Source organism: Triturus cristatus, chromosome 3_1 (assembly GCF_964204655.1).
Source record: "Triturus cristatus chromosome 3_1, aTriCri1.1, whole genome shotgun sequence".
NCBI lineage: Eukaryota > Metazoa > Chordata > Amphibia > Caudata > Salamandridae > Triturus > Triturus cristatus.
This window is the reverse complement of record NC_140583.1, coordinates 1,148,763,571-1,148,779,151: the sequence shown is the minus strand read 5'-3', so window position 1 is coordinate 1,148,779,151 and position 15,581 is coordinate 1,148,763,571. Positions and strand designations below refer to the sequence as shown.

General features: G+C 46.0%; 1 long non-coding RNA gene across 1 annotated transcript in view; it reads left to right on the top strand.

The window, feature by feature from the left end:
* The first annotated feature begins 2,086 nt into the window (after positions 1-2,086).
* LOC146861650 (uncharacterized) overlaps positions 2,087-15,581 on the top strand; it is a 38,444-nt gene continuing 24,949 nt past the window's right edge. The window contains exon 1 of the long non-coding RNA XR_014979292.1: positions 2,087-2,296. This is a non-coding gene — a long non-coding RNA (uncharacterized LOC146861650). The remainder of the gene's footprint in view (positions 2,297-15,581) is intronic.

Genomic DNA, 15,581 nt, shown 5'->3' with positions numbered 1-15,581 from the left:
ACTCTCTGATTTTACAGATAACTGCAGTGATCGCATTAATGAATTGAGGTTGGATAGCATAAAAGAAAGTGTTCTCGAGGATTAGTTTAATTTGCATTTGTTTTTTGTTTATGGTATGGGCACGATTTCATATGCAGCTGGCTAAATGTGAAAAATCAACAAAATACTTAAAGAACATGTTCTTTTCTTTTTAGCCACGTCTTCGTCCCCGCCGCCATGGCCCCAAGAATAACCGTTGCCGTAGTATGCCCTTTTCCTGCTGAATGTAAATGAAGACAGACTGTAAACGTGATAAATAAAGAAACTCGCACTTCCAGGCCATCTTCATTTACAAGTATTTACAAACGTATCTGCGCCCCCCTAGGAACATAATCACAGCCCCCCAAGGGAGCGTGCACCGCAGTTTGAAAACCTCTGATGTAGACTGACACATCCTTTACAACATTTGCACCCTATGCTTCAGTTGCACATTAATAAATGTGACCACCCAAAATGTTGCGAACTCTTAACGTACAAATGTAAGTATAATGTCTGAATTGCATAATTTATTGGCCTCAGAGAATATCTTTGACTCCATGTCTTACTGCAGAGCTACTTGACTCATACCATACTCATTACCTTTGAGGTTGTATGTCAGAAACATGAGAACAACATCCCGCTAAAACTGAGTATGGTTGCCAAAATGCCAATTACCACAGTATCATGACAGTGAGTTAATATAGATAGGTAGAGATTGACTTCCCTTCATTAAGGTACAAACAGAAGGACAAGCGCCAAGAAGCAGCCGGCGCCTGTCAGCTCAAAGTTTAGGACTCGAGGAGGCTGCCAGACACACCATGAGGCCACCATGGGCAGCAGGATGCTCGAATCCACGGACATACCCAGGGTATAGTTTGTGTTAATGTGAACAAACATACATAAAGCTTGTGTGTGTAAACCATAGCCACTCACTACAAGCCATTGGTGTGATGTGTGTTAAGACACTTGGAAAGACAGAACCACAACTTCCAGAATGCACCGGTGTGTTAAGTGCACACCCAGGATTGGACACATCAGCACCACAAAGGGCACTCCGACTGACGCTCATTGTTTCATGTATAAGGCGATGCTTTCACATGTAAAGATCGCACATGTGTCCAGAGGGACCAGCCCCAGGCTGAGACCAGATCTATTTCCTGGGAAGCGCCTCCTGTGCAGAACCACCCTGGGCTTGCGCTGCCCCAGGCCCGGCTATCCTATTCTCCTCCCTCCTGCCACCAGTCCTCCTTGCTACACAACCGCCTGAGTGAGGGTAGTTCCGTGTGTGTTCCTTCTGCGTCTGCAGCTCCTGTACCTTCATATATTTCCCCAGCCTCTCGTACCTGCTACTCCTTCTGTGGCCCTGACCTTCTTTCTGCACGTTGTTTCCATTCCATCTCCCACACTACGAACTGCAGCCCAGCCCTTGTACCCTGTTTCTCCTCCAGGCTCCTGCACCCTCCTTCTCCCCAACCTACTAACTACTGTCTGTGTTAATAACCATGGACACTCTGATTTCGGTTTGAAAAAAAATTAAATCATTGAGATTTTGGAAACTCGAAATGTTCATGATGGCAACAAGCACAGTGCACCGGGGCTGTCGTGGGTGCCGTGATCCAGTTCAGATAACTGTGGCAATATCGCAATAGCGCTATGCATGTATTATCACCACTCCACTAACAAGAAATTAATATTCTTGCATACTTATTTTGTTGGTGATGTAACATCATACTGTGTAGCGTACTTATTTTTTTTTTAAAGTTTTTCTTCAGTGATACATTCAGAGGTGACCCTGAGCACACAGCAAAAAACACGCATTGAAAAGTGTTATTAGAGTAATTCAGTGGACATTGCGTGCCTGGTGTTTTAAACCATTTTAGCCCAATGGGCGTTGGTCCATCATCAAGTAGCCACCAATGACAGTGTGGATGCTTGCATCCGCCCCCCTCCCCATTTGGTAGCGCCGAATCGTCAGGTGTACGGAGGCGGATTTACAGACCAGGGTATGGCCCCGCCCACAACTACTCAGAGTTGATTTTAGAAGCACGACGTACGTCCACGCGCTGTTTGCGTTGGAGGATTGAGATTCTAGCGTGGTAGCAGCTCAGTGAGAGAGCCTGAAAAAAGGAGGTATTCTCTGGGGTCTGGCTGGGTGTACTTGAGGGCCTGACATGTACGGTGATGACGGGCTGCACTCGGGCACCGAAGTGGCAACACAAAAGTAAAATAATATTTGCAGCGGTGGGCGATGAAGGCTGACTACGCTCGTACACGACCGGTAGGGCATCTGTGCTGTTCATTGCCAGCATAAGCGTTTCCCAAACCGCATTGCACCTGCATACAAAGGCGCTTTGCAGGGCTTTAGTGGCCTGGGGCCTGCGTTCTGACAAACAGGTGCTGAGATGGGTGCTTATCGAGCTCTTCATTTTGCTCTGTGTAAACAAAAAAAGAAATCTACATGGGAGGCAGTACCAGACGTTATCGGCCTTCCAACAGGTTGCTTTGTTGTTTGATAATGGACTGGGGCAAAGCCAGTCACATTTCTTGATGCTGAAGGGCTTTGTGGAGTTGGGTATCCTGCCGGACGTAAAGTGCTACAATACCTCCTCCAGGGTAGTAAGTGCCATATAAACGTCACAATACATTGACGTGTTTATTTCTCAGTCTAATAACTTCAAAATTGGAGAATTTTCAATATTATTTGCAACAGTCGTTAATCTTTTGTGCAGATAACTATTGACATAATCAATAATCCTGGCTTGTATCAGCTGTAATGTCAGTTTTTTTATTTGTATATCTAGTTTAAATAACAGAAAGAAGCATCAAATTAGTGGGGGTGGCATGCTATGGTAAGCAAAGATTTTTAATGCATGTGTTTAAGCCGTGCCCTTCATCACATTATGCCACGCCCCTTTCCAAGACTACCTCCTATTTTTTAATTCCATTTACAGCCTTGAGAATAAGTGCTTTACATTGAGTCTGAAGCGCTGGTACTATACCCGAGTAATTCTTTCTGCTTTCCCATTTAAGGTATTGCACCAACGCAGACCAGTGCAGGTGCTCTTTCAAATTAAAGAAGGGAAGGTACTCAGTATCTGACAGTACCTGCCCATTGCAAGCACTGTATTAAAGTCAGGGCCACTGAAATTATGCTGCAGGGGAGGACCAGATAATGTGACAGGCTATACTAAATTATGTGGGAACAAAAGGCAAATTATGCAGTGTTAATGTGGCACATTTTGTAATATTACTTTCTCATCTTTAGGTTTCACTTGCACTGCTCTTGTGAAATATATTGTTTTTAATATACATATTAAAAGGGGCTTACATACCGCCCCCTCGCTTTCCTGGCTTTTCATAGGTTCCTGTGCTTGCCACTTAATTTCCTCTACTTCTATTGACTGTAGCATATATTCCTGCATATACCGATGCTTGTCTGCTTCTTTCACAAGTTTCCCTTAGCCAAAATACTGTTAACATCCGCCTTGGCAGAACTCGTTTTTTTAAATAAAGTTTTGCCTCTTTCTGCTTGCGTGATACTTTAAATTAGCAGATTTATATATCCTATTTTATCACCCAAATAGATTGAGTGAGTTGCCCAGAATCACAGCCTGTTGCACTGCTGAGACTCTAACTGGGATCCCCAGCTCTTGAGTCGGCAGCTCTGGCTGCTGCACCGCATCCTCTCCACTCCTGTGATGCTTGTCGGGTATTTCTTTCCATCATTCCGGATGGTGATTGATAAAAAATGCTTATTAGTCATCACAAAGGCGAAACTTAATCATAATGCATGCTTGTTATTTTTTACGTGCACAGCGCTCACACTATGCTTGCGAAATCTGTTGTATTTAATATATCTTAAAAGGGGGCTTTTATCAGTTCCTGGTACAAAGTACTGTGTCCAACCTCTTTTGTGTGGCACTTTGTTTTTTGTTTACGTTCTGTGGCTGCATTCACTGAAACGGTGACATGCATTTTGTATACTTTCCCTGGTTGTCTATTGGTGCTGCACTAGTTGTTGATAATGAATAAAAACATTCCCACGCACAAGCTAAAAGTTAATAAAAATATAATGTGGGCACATACTAACTTAAAGGGCCGCATTTGGCTTTTTCCAGAGGCCCTCATCTCCCATTTCAAGCAATGCATGCCCGTCTGCAGAGCCATCAGTAAGGCTTGTGAAATGCCTGGTAAGCGCTGCTGCTGTATGATGGTTCAGGCTCTAACGTTTTGCCTAAAAAGGACAACTGCTCGTGAGAACACAAGACTGTTTCGCGTCCGATTATTCACTTTTGAACATGTGCTGAGTGCATGTGTCTGCAGTCTCTCGCTTGTGTAGCCCCCTCGCACGCTCCTAAGTACTAAAGAAGATAGCTGAACCTGGAGGCCGTATGGCGGGGATTAAATAGCATGCCTGTAACATTATTTTAGTACAATTCAGTGTGTTCCATGCCATCTTCATGTTAGTTCATTTTCAATTTGCCTCTTCCTTTGCTTCTTTGTCCCAGTAGTTTCTTTTTCTCTGTGCATTTTTCAGTTTGGCATTTATTTCTGTATGATAAATTGTCTCTGTCTTGTTGTTCTGTGTTCCCCATCTCTGTGAATGCCTGTGCATGGCCCAGCTTGAATGAGTTTTAATCTCGTGCTACATGCTGACTATAGTTCCTCCTGTGATTCAGCGCAAACATCAGCCTAGGGTATTCCCCCTAACGTCAAAGTCCGTGGAGGCCATAGAGCAGAGGTGCAGGCTGTGTGGAAGCCTTAGTGAGTGCATACATGCCAACATTTCAGAAGAGCAAAGTGGGAGATTTAAATAAAAAATAAAAAAAAATCGGGAGAATGGGGCCTTCAATCGGGTTTCTGTCATGTATGGACTTGGGAAGTGTGCTGCTGCAGGATCAGACATTTAAAAGCAAATTCACGTGTTTTTTATTATCACCTTTCAGAAGCATGGAGCCATTGCGGCCGGGCAGAGAAGAGGGGGATGCAAGAGTCGTGCACTGGCCTGGCAGGTTGCGGTCAGTGCATACACCCCCCTTCCTCCCCCGTCAGCCCCGGCTGAAACAGCTTCCGGGCACACACACAGCTGCCCCCCCCCCCCCCTCCTCCCCCTCCCCACCAGTACTTCACAGGTGTTTAAAAGACCAATCGGTGGTTAATGGGGCTTTGTTGGTTTTCACCCCTTCTAGAGCCCCTGCATCGCCATTCTGACTATTGCTGGAAGAATTAGCACGTTACACATTACCAAGCCCTGTCAGCTGAAACCCCGAGGAATCGGGTTTTTGCTTGCAGGAATCGGGAGGCGGGAGACTAGCCTTCAAATCGGTAGTCTCACGCCTGAATCGGGAGTGTTGGCATGTATGTGAGTGGCAGGCAGTTGCTTGTGAGTGGTGAAGGGTGCAGGACCCCTGCGTGCGCTGCAGAGAGCACAGAGCAGCAGAACCCAGGCACACCTATGAGTGCCCCCTCCAGTGATTGCATCTCACCCGAAACAACCACCATGACTCGCTCACACATCTGACCTCTGCCCATTGAACACCATCCGAGTACGGAACCCATCCCCACCATGTTTGCTCGAGCCATCGGCAGGCTGAGACGGCCTTCAGGTTAGACCGTGCGAGGGTAATCTCTTGGTGGTAAACCGGTGCCTGACTACAGGAAAGTCGGTGGGAGTTCTGCTGTAGGCTGACTTCAGTTCCCAGTGAGAGGCATTTCCTTATAGACCCAGCAGACCTCTGGCTGCAGGGTAGCCCCACATAGCGAGACTGCTCTCAGGAGCTCAGTTGATTTCTTAACTGCAAGACACCCTGGGAGAGGCAGTCACTACTGTAAGCACTCTGTTTGTCTGTATGAAGGACAAGCTCCAGGCACCAAGTTTCCGTGTCCGAGTGCAGGGCACACCGATGGTGGGAGGCTGAGGTTCCCATGCTTCCTTACACCCCCTTTATCGTGTAAAAATGCAGAAAACAGTTTTGTGGGCGAGTGCCCTTTTTTTCCCCATGACTTGCAGCTGCGAAGGGACGGTTATCTCACGTCTATCCCAGCCTATCTACTCTAGTGAGTTTTTATCATTTTGAAGTCATATCTGTCAATGTTTCTCTCGGGTATTTTTTTCACTCTTCGCACTCACGCGGTCTCTTCCTCTCACACCTTTATCAACCTCTCTTGACCTCTGCCTTCTCTCTCCTTCTCATTCTGTCCTTCCTTTCTCTTCTTCCCTGTCACCCAACTCTCTCCCATCTGTCTGCCCCCTCTTCCGCCATGCACTCACTGTTTCATGGTCGGTTTCTTTCTTTTAGTCTCTTTACTATGTCATTCAGTCTTACCCGCCCACACCCTCCCAAGCTCTATTCTGATTCTATAGAAGTTTCTAAGCAACTTAGGCCACAACGGTCAAAGTACAGTTAATGGAAAAAGGGTCATGATTTCAATGGTGCCAGTGACACCAGAACCAAAAGCTCTAGTTACCCTACTAAACACCTAATATTGCTATATTTCACTACTTAACAGTCATAAGTGCAGTTACCTTGCAGACAACCGGGCCAGGATTTTAATTAAGCCTGGGCGTAGTTCGCGAAGTAGCACTTCGCGAAGCTATGCAACGTGCAGTTCGCACTACGCGAACTACGCGTAGCACTTCGCGAACTGCGTAGTACCTTGTTCGCACTGTGCCAGATGTCGTTTTCAATGATTGCACAGTGCGGACAAGCTACCGGCACTGTGCAATCATTGAAAATGGCATCTTGCACAGTGCGAGCTGTAGTTTTCTGCTGCTCGAGTAGATTTTTACTCGATCGGCAGCTTTCTCAACGCGAACTGGTAGTTTCTCATCGCGAGCGGTCGCGAGCATACGCGACCACTCGCAATGAGAAACCTGACCTCCTCGCATTGGGAACCTCGCCGGGATGTCATGTTGCTTGCTCGCGGTCGCCAACTTGACGTTGAGGACCGCGAGCAAGCAAAAAATGACCGCAGCACTACGCAACACTACGCTACGCGTGTTGGCACTGTGCTACGTGCAGTTCGCGTAGTGCGAAGTAGCGCGAACTTCGCAAACTACGCGAGCGTAGCGCAGTGCTTTGCCCAGGCTTAATTTTAATGATGCAACAGGTGCACTGGGCCCAAAAGTTGTTAGAACTCCTCTAAACACCTACTATTGCTATATTTTGCTACTATACAGGCAGTCAAAATCGCAGTTACCTTGCAGTTAAAAGGGACTTGATTTGAATGGTGCAGCAGGTGCAATGTCACCGGGGCCAAAGCTTCTAGAGACCTCTGTAAACATAACACTTTAACCCATTCTGTGCCCATGACGAGCTGGACTCATCATGGAGCACAGTCGCGCTGTGCCCATGACGAGTCCAGCTCGTCATGACACCCACCCACGGGGGAAGCGCTGGCGGTTGACTTTTTTTTTTACTGGGAAGGCAGGGGAAGACATTCCCCCCGCGTCATCAATGACGTCAGCGCGCGAGCCGTGCTGACGTCATTGGAGGTTTCCCCTTTGTTCTCCGAGGCACAGGAAGCCATTTGCTTCCTGCGCGTCGGAGAGTGAAGGTGAGTTTTGGGGCTGGGGAGGGGGGATTTTGGCGATCAGTGGGTTTGGTTAGGGTGGGGGCACTATGTTGGGGGAGGTCGAAGGCATGCCACAAGACTCTGCTTCCTTCGTGTTTTTTTGTAGTTGCTTCCCTGTGTAATGGATCCAAAAAAGAAAAACGCTCTGCCGAGAAATGCCCTTCTTATGAAATGTTCTATTCCAAAGTGCAGCAGGATGGAGAGAAATAGAATGTATTCTATGAGAATTAAATACCTAACTAAATAAAGCAAGACAGAGGGGTTGCAAAGTGGCCAGATTGGTTTTATTTACATCCAAATACACCAGCATCACTTGACAGAGTTTGCCAGTGAAGTGCTACTTTCGTTTTCTCGTCTTTCTTTGAACAGCATTGTTCCCAGGTTGGGAGAGTGTACCATTCCTGGAGGTACTGTAATACCTGGTTGATGGGTGGATTGGAAAACACAATGTGTACCATGGCTCTGTGTTTATGGATGTGGTCTTTTTATACCATACTGCTAACGTTTTGTAAGGATGTAAGCAATGGACAGTGAAACGGTTCCCTTCAGGGCCCTCTAGTCATGTCCATAACTACATGTGAAACCACTCGCTGATTTCTGAATAGTTAGTGAGAGATCGTTTACGTAACCATGTTATTTCTGCTTACATTTCACATGCTTTGCATTCCCTATGAGTGGTAGCTTTTTTTTTTTTTAGGCAGCATATTACTCTTATCAAGTGCATAATTTGAATTGAGCCACATCCAAGTGTTTATAGCGGGCACAATTCGGTTATAGCTGAAGGCAGTGCAAGTTTCTCTCAGTGGGCAAGTATGGTGTTCAGTGGGGATGTGGCACTATGGCCAGAGCTGTCGAATTTGGAACTGGGGAACCGGGTTCAGCATTCATGACCAGTCCACCACACCACTGTACTGAGGGAGCACATTCCCATGCTAGACCGTAGAAGGCTCTACTAGACCTTAGAAGGCTTGATGTCTTAGCACAAGCAGGTGTACCCTAGTGGTGTCAATTGTGGGTTAACCTTGAAGGCCTGTCCACCACAATCCATACTGAAGTTCGTTTCCAGTCTTGCAGGCAGGCCTACGAAGCAGCACACCCTAGAGCAACAGTGATCCAGTCGCTGTGACTCTGTCACTGAGGTCACATGAACCTTGAGCAGGTTAGGGCGATGCGAACGGTGTGACCTCACTGGGTACCTATTTCGGGTGGGTGCGTAGTGTTTGCAAGTATATTATGGTTTGAAAAAAACTTGCTGCCTCCTTCCTGGCCTCCAGCAATTTTCAGAAACAATTAAAATGTCATGATAACTTTGGTGATTAATGTTCTTCCTAGAGAGAGATGGAGTTTTGTGTAGTGGAAGGGTTGACTCTTGGAAAGATAGCACAGAGGGTTAATGTGCCTGCTGCAAAGAACATGTACCATGCAGATCACAAAGTGCACTGCTTTAATGGGGGGACCATGATGAATGGTAATTTAATGTCAGCTGTAGATGAAAGATCCCTGAACAGTGTCAAGTATGTGCATGTTTGCATTGTGCTTAGGGGATTACCAGGTAATTATTCACGCAGCTTTCTGATGGATTTCACATGTGGTTTTTCTGAGTCCCCAGATAGATCATGCAGTCTGTGTGTTCTTTTGTACTGCCAGTCACCGGTGTATTCAACTGTATAGCCTTGGACCGTGTCATGTATGTGCATGTAACTTGCAGCATGATCGAGGTAACTATTAGTGGCGATACTACTTGTCTCTCAGACCTCTTTCAAGTGGTCGCTGTTTTTTTTCCCCAGCAACCCCCCCTCCCCAGCGGCGGCAATCTGAGAGATAGCCCCGGGCGCCACAAGCTCTAGCTCCACCTCTGCCCCCAATGTCACTTTTATGCATTCCTGCTGCACGATCGTGCAGCAGGAATGGCCACCAGCGCCAGGTTTTTTTTTCTTGTTTTTTAGGCAAGGGTTGCTCCCCTTATGGCCACATTATTTTTTAAATATTTTAAAGTGCAAACAAAATCAAAGAGGTAGCAGACGATACGTTACAAGAGGAAAAAGTGATGTGTGCATGTTACAAAAGAGTACAAAATGCAAGTAGAGGTAAAATACTGCAATAAATGGCAGACACTCTGAAAACAAGAGCAAACGTTGCGTTACATGAGGCAATGGTGGTAATTGTGCATGTATCAAAAACAAACCAAATACAAGAGGTAGCAAACAATACGTTACAAGAGGAAAAGTGACATGTGTGCAAGTTACAAAAGAGTACAAAGTACAAGTAGAGGTATAAAAGTGCAATAAATGGCAGACACTCAAAACACAGGAACACACTGGGAAGGCACTTCTACGGGCGTGGAGAACAGAATTTCCTATAATGTAAAGACTTCCTTCAGACAATAGAGAGGGTGTGAATTAAGTTTGGAAGTGTTTTTGCAGGAGGAGAACTTTGAGGTCAGTTTTGAAGGACTGGGAAGAGGGAGGGGGTGGTCCGGAGCTGAGGCTGAGTTCCAGATTCTCGCCGCGTTGCTTGTAAAGGATTGGGCCATCGATCTTTCCTTCTTGAAAGTGGGAGGTTCAAGCAATAAATTTTGCGCAGTACGTGATGGTCTAGAGCAGTATATGCATATGTGACATTACTGTTTTTTTCTCCTTTTTATTCTAGTCTAAAGCTTTTGAATCCTTTTTCCGGTTTCGACAGTGGTTGTTCTGCAGTTTTGTGTAGTTGCATTGTTTTGGTAAGATTTTTTTTTTTGTTGTATTTACTCCAAATGAGTAATATTGTAATGTTTGAATGAATTTTTTTGTAAGTGATGTCATAATGGCGGCATATTTAGTTAGTGTTTTGAGCATGAAATTCTTTGCGATGTGTTTTGCATAGTCTTATGTGTAATTTCTTTACTTTCTTTTTTAGTGGGATATTGTTGATCCATACTGTGTCTGTACAGAGTAGGTGGTGAGTAGTTTAGCTGCCTCTGGCAAGTGAGTGGTATTGTTTTGGAGTATATATGAGTTTTTGATAAAGTTGCTTTTTGTTTGTTACTTATTTTACAAAGTGTTTTTTGTTATTGACTTGTTTTACAAATTACCTTTATTAGTAAGCAATATGGCTAGCCGTAGAATGACTGCTCAACAGGTGGTTGGTATGCTTTTTGAGTCTTCCTCTGAGCATGATTATGAGACTGACAGTGCGTCTGAGGGAGAGGAGGGAGGGGAAGATTCTGGCAGTGAGTTTTCTCTGCACATGGAATCATCGGATGATGAAGGTACTCTCAGTGCAGATGAATGTACTCTTGGTGTGGCTGAAGCAACTCCGTGCGGATGAAGTGCCTGTCTTAGAGGAGGAAACTGCTGTGCCGTTGGTGCATGAGGCATCTGGATTGCAGTCTGAGGCTGCTAGGCTTCCTACTGGAAGTGCTGGACTTTGGGTTGATCCAAACATGGTGCAGCCGGTGTTGCCTGCCTTTAACGGTGATGCAGGGTGTAGAGTGGATTGTGAACACTTTTTGCCTATACAATTTTTTCAGTTGTTTATGGATGATGTATTTTTGGGTGAGATTGTTGAGCAGACAAATTTGTATGCTGAACAGTTTTTGAGGGACAACAGTGACAAACTTAGGCCCCAGTCTAGAGCTACCCGGTGGACTCCCACATATCTGGAAGAGAATACGAAGTTTTTGGGTTTTACTTTATTGATGGGTGTGGTAAGGAAGCCAACCTTGGCTTCATATTGGTCTACTAGCCCCTTGTTGGCAACTGCCATATTTCCTGCAGTTATGACTCGTAATCTGTATTTACTTTTGCTACGTATACTGCATTTTGTTGATAATTCTATGGCGTTGCCACGAGATCACCCTGACTGTGACCGTCTTTTTAAGATTCGGCCCGTTCTTGATCACTTTGTAGATCGATTTTCTGAGATCTATACTCCAGGGAAAGAAATATCTATTGATGAGTCTTTGGTCTTGTTCAAGGGCCGTTTGGTTTTTAGGCAGTACATCCCTAGCAAGAGGGCACGCTATGGAATTAAGCTGTATATGTTGTCTGAGAGTAGGACAGGATATGTGTTTAATTTTCATGTGTACACTGGTAGAGATTCTACTATTGACCCCCCCCAGGTTGTCCGTCCACTTTTGAAGTTTCAGAGAAAATTGTGTGGGATCTTGCCAGAAGACTGTTTAACAGAGGCCCCCATTTGTAACTTTCTTAACTGCTATACTGCTGTGCAATTATTTAAGGAATTGTGTAAAGTGGACACTTTTGCATGTGGCTCAATAGGCTCTAACCGTAAAGGTTATCCGAAAGAGCTTGTTTACAAAAAACTTCAGAGGGGGCAGTGCAGTTCCTTGCGTAGTGATGAACTACTAGCTGTAAAATTTGTGGACAGGAGGGATGTGTAAATGCTGACTACCATCCATGATGAGAGTACTTCACCTGTGGCTGTTTGGGGTCAGGTTGCTGAAGTGCGCAAACCTGTGTGCATTCTAGACTACAATAAGCACATGGGTGGTGTTGACAGAGTAGATCAGAGGTTGGCACCTTACTCTGCTATTCGGAAGGCTTATGTTTGGTATAAGAAGTTGGCCTTCCATTTCTTCGAATTAGCAAATTTCAATGCTTTTATTGTGTTCAAGGAGTGTTCTCCTGTGTCAAAGTTGACATTTCTTCAGTTTCAGCACTCCGTGATAGCTAGCCTTGTTGTTGTGGAACAGGCAAGTGTTCCTAGATTTGGAGTGGTGGAGGATGTGGTTCGATTGAAAGATCTCCACTTTCCTGATTTCATCCCTCCCACACAGTCAAAAGATTTTCCCACTAGGAGATGCAGAGTCTGTTGGCGAAGAGGTACGCGGAAGGAGATTCGTATGTACTGCCCCGACTGTCCTTCTCATCCTGCACTGTCTCCCTGCTTGTTTTAGAGCGTACCACACGCGAAATAATTTTTGGGAGCATTCATGAATGGTAAAGTGAACTGCCCGGTCTGTATTCTTTGAAAAATTTCTGTTTCAAGGTTGGCGTTAGTGCAATGTATTTAGTTTCTGATTTTGTGTTTGTAGATTTGTATCTATTTGCGATTTGTTTGTGTTTTTATTTTTGTCTAAAAAAATCCTAAATGTGTTGGCGGTGTGTGTGGAATGGTGCTTGGCTGGCGGTGTGAGTAGACTGGCGGTGTGCGTGGACTGGCGCTTGGCTGGTGGTGTGCGTGGACTGGCGCTTGGCTGGCGGTGTGCCTGGACTGGCGCTTGGCTGGCGGTGTGCCTGGACTGGCGCTTGGCTGGCGGTGTGCCTGGACTGGCGCTTGGCTGGCGGTGTGCCTGGACTGGCGCTTGGCTGGCGGTGTGCCTGGACTGGCGCTTGGCTGGCGGTGTGCCTGGACTGGCGCTCGGCTGGCGGTGTGTGAGTAGTGACTTGCTGCTGGTCACTACACACACTGATAGCTGAGTGCCACTCCACGCAATCCATCAGCTTGTGTAGTTGCTGTGTCAGGAATGTGGCCGTGTGAAAGTGATGGGCCCTTGAATGGCGCTGTGTGCTGGTGTGAGTTTTGTTATGTGATGGGCCCGCGGCTGGCGGTGTGATGGTTTTGTATGTCTCACACGTATGAAAGGTGTATGAATGGCCTGTAAAGAGGTTGGTGCCTTGTCGTGGCTTTACAGCTCACGAGCTGTGAGTCAATGGTTCAGTTTCTCGCCCTTTCAATTAACAGTGCATTTCATTTTTGTGAAATCACTTGCTAATGCAATTGTATATACTGAACCATCACTCACCCTTGTGCCAAATCCAACCAGTATGTGTGTGTGCTTGAGGATTAGATGGCTGTGCAGTAATATTTGCCTTTCTGAAGCAGGGTGTACCTTGTCCCTTTTTGTGAATTTTGTAATGTGTTGCTTTTGTGCCTGGTGGTGCGAATGGTCTTGTGTGTATCACGTATGAAAGGTGTGTGAATGGCCTGTAAAGCGGTTGGTGCCTTGCCGTGGCTTTACAGCTCACGAGCTGCGAGTCATTGGTTCAGTTTTTTCTCCATTTAATTATTGACAGTGCATTTCATTTTTGTGAAATCTCTTGTTAATAAAATTTAATATACTGAACCATCACTCGCCCTCGTGTCAAATCCAACCAGTATGTGTGTGCATTTGAGGAATAGATGGCTGTGCAGGAAACTGTCTTTTTAGTTTCTCTGCCAAGGTGTATGTTCCATGTAAGAATAACCCACCAATTGTAGATATTGTCGTAAACCCACGGGAGTTCATGGTGATGTCTCTCTTGTGAATTCCAACAAGTTATTTTATCCACAATGTCCTGCAAACCTCAAAATGTCTGTCACATTTTCCTTGCAATATTGTGCCGAAATTCTCACGCTGTAGAAACAAACAACTAATTATGTCAAAACTATCTGGTTTTGCAAGGGGGTCAACTGTCTTTTTGGCCCGTGCTTGGCGGCCATCTAGGGAAACCTACCAAACCCATACATTTCTGAAAACTAGACCTCCCGGGGGCTTCCAGGGAGGTATGTCTTGCGTGGATCCCCCAACGTTTCCTTACCCAGAATCCCCTGCAAACCTCAATTTTAGCTGAAAAATTCCCATTTTTCACACATTTTTGTGTGGGAAAGTTGTGGCATCACCGGGCTCACTCAAATTTCCCACCACCCAGCGTTCCCCCGGGTCTCCCGGTAAAAATGGTGCCTCACTTGTGTGGGAGGCCCAAGTACCCACGACAGGCAAGGGCCCAAAACGCAGTGATGCGACATCAACATTGCCTATCCCAAAAATCTTTTGGGCCCTTGCCTGTCGCGGGTACTTGGGCCTTCCACACAAGTGAGGCACCATTTTTACCGGGAGACCCGGGGGAACGCTGGGTGGTGGGAAATTTGAGTGAGCCCGGTGATGCCACAATTTTCCCACACAAAAATGTGTGAAAAATGTGATTTTTTTTTCAGCTAAAATTGAGGTTTGCAGGGGATTCTGGGTAAGGAAACGTTGGGGGATCCACGCAAGCCATGCCTCCCTGGAAGCACACGGGTGTCTAGTTTTCAGAAATGTATGGCTTAGCTAGGTTTCCCAAGGTGCCCGCAGAGCTAGGGTTAAAAAACTTGAGCTAGGCACTTTGCCGAAAAAGGGTCATTTTTCACTGCGAAATTGAGCTGTGACCACGTTGCATTTTGCACCGTTTCCTGTCGCGGGCACTAGGCCATCCCCCACAAGTTAGGTACCGTTTTTCTCGTAAGACTTTGGGGAACGCGGGGTGGGTGGAAATTTGTGGATCCACGCAGATTCCGGATCTTTCCACCACAGAAATTTGGGGAAAGTGTTTTTTTGACAATTGTTTAGGTTTGCAAGGGATTCTGGGTAACAGACCCTGGTGGGAGGCAGTCAAGTCACCCCATCCTGGATTCCCCTGGGTGTCTAGTTATCAAAAATGTATAGGTTTGCTAGGTTTCCCAAGGTGCCCGCAGAGCTAGGGTTCAAAAACTACAGCTAGACATTTTGCCAAAAAAGGGTCATTTTTCACTGCGAAATTGAGGTGTAACCACATTGCATTTTGCGCCGTTTCCGGTCACGGGCACTAGGCCGACCCACACAAGTGAGGTACCGTTTTTCTCGTAAGACTTTGGAAAACGCGGGGTGGGTGGAAATTTGTGGATCCAGGCAGATTCCGTAACTTTCCACGACAGAAATGTGGGGAAAATGTGTTTTTTTTGTCAATTTTTGAGGTTTGCAAGGGATTCTGGGTAACAGATCCTGGTGGGAGGCAGTCAAGTCACCCCATACTGGATTCCCCTGGGTGTCTAGTTTTCAAAAATGTATAGGTTTGCTAGGTTTCCCAAGGTGCCCGCAGAGCTAGGGTTCAAAAACTACAGCTAGACATTTTGTCAAAAAAGGGTTATTTTTCACTGCGAAATTGAGGTGTGACCACGTTGCGTTTTGCGCAGTTGCCTAGTCGCGGGCACTAGGCCGACCCACACAAGTGAGGTACAGTTTTCCTCGCAAGACTTTGGGGAACGCA